This window comes from Acyrthosiphon pisum, chromosome X (genome assembly GCF_005508785.2).
Source record: "Acyrthosiphon pisum isolate AL4f chromosome X, pea_aphid_22Mar2018_4r6ur, whole genome shotgun sequence".
Lineage (NCBI taxonomy): Eukaryota > Metazoa > Arthropoda > Insecta > Hemiptera > Aphididae > Acyrthosiphon > Acyrthosiphon pisum.
The window spans coordinates 98087643-98088968 of NC_042493.1; positions in this window are offsets into that span (position 1 = coordinate 98087643).

Below are 1326 nucleotides of genomic sequence, written 5' to 3' on the forward strand. Positions count from 1 at the left end.
GATCAATTTCAAAAAGTCTCATCAGGACACACACTGTTGCTACGATCAATTTTGATCCAAACTATATGCTGTCTCAATAGAGTTTGATAAATGATCAAGAGATGACGGTTGACATGGAACAGGAGGAAGAAACCAAGGAAAAGGAAGATGATTCAATTGCCAGAACCCGAAAGGTTCATATAAATACATATCGTTACATGGTGAAGAACGTTGGTTGATGTCTACCTAAAGACTACTGGGATAAAGTAAAAGGTGTCATCCCCATTCAGTGTAACAGAAGGGAACGTGGTCTATTTATACTCATATAAATATGCTAAACGTTTATCAAGAGGTGCTACATTCAATTTTGGTCAAAAACTTATGCTATCTTTTAAGAAATTGATAATTGATTTTGAGATAGCTGTTGAAAATCCTAAAAAGTCTAATAAACTCAAAATTATTCCTACTCACCACCCTCTTAAACAAAGCATCCTGACGGAGACAATACTGTATTGTCGGCAGTTTTCAGTTGTACCAATTTCTGGGTTATTCAAACCGAGTACATCTATACTAGGGATGGCAAATATGTGGTAAAATTTTCAATGATACTACATAAAAAACTTTCAAGCAATATGAAGTAATATGCTTCTAACAATCAATAAAAGTTGATTTTTTAAGAATTTTTTTCTACATTATTATCATTAATTTTTTTTTTTGATTGTGTTTTAAATTGACACGTGGACCAAATCTTATTTGCCATCCCTCATGTATACCAATATTTATTTGAGGAGAAAATACTATAACCTTTTTTACCACATCGTGAATCCAAAGGCGTCACACATTATTTACAGGAAGTCGCAGTAAATAATTATAATTTGTTAATTTTATTATGATCAATTTTTGTAGGGGAACAGTTGTAATGGTTTTTCATATCAGAACATCCGCGGATCCAACATGTTGAAAACCCTTAGGTATCTACTTGATAACGGAATATCTGTTTTCGCCATCCACGTTCGTTTATAATATATTATATTTTATTAACCGTATACGTATAAAATCGTTGTGCTTTAAACTGAACCAGGTATGCTGTTTATCTGATAACACACATTGGGTAACAGTCAATTGGTACTATGAAAACAAAACCAGTAAAATGTGTTTACTGGACTAACTGCGCTTCCCGATAGTAATAATATAAAAACTATATTTCATAATACTAAAATATTATTACTTCAAAAATTATATTATATTAATTCTATACGTTAATTATTATGTTAGTTCATTTACATACTAAATATTTTTAAATTATTTCATTTTCGAACAAAAAAATTGTATTAGGTGTATAGCTAT